Here is a 350-nt window from a genome sequence, read left to right on the forward strand (position 1 = left end):
CCCGGGTGTGCGGCCGGCTGTGCCAGGCGCTGGCAGGGGACAGTGAGCGAGGCCAGGTGGACTGCCTTCACAGGCACGGCTGCCCCTGGGAGGATGCCTGGGCTCGGCCAGCATGGAGCCTTGGGACGCATCGGGCCACCATGCGGGAACCCCTACTCCCACACCGCTGGCTTCGCCTCTTCACCACGGCCCTCCCCTTCCCACCCTGGAGGGTCAGAGCCGGGGGTGTGTGTGTGGGTTCTGCACCAGGCCCTGGAGGCAGCGGACCAGGGTCCCCGGTCTGGGGTGGGGCCAGGTCAGGGTGGGTGATGCGAGGGCACCGTGGCAGTGGAGCAGGCAGGGCGGCCAGC

The sequence above is a fragment of the Tupaia chinensis genome, unplaced genomic scaffold (genome assembly GCF_000334495.1).
Source record: "Tupaia chinensis unplaced genomic scaffold, TupChi_1.0 Scaffold144326_1, whole genome shotgun sequence".
NCBI lineage: Eukaryota > Metazoa > Chordata > Mammalia > Scandentia > Tupaiidae > Tupaia > Tupaia belangeri.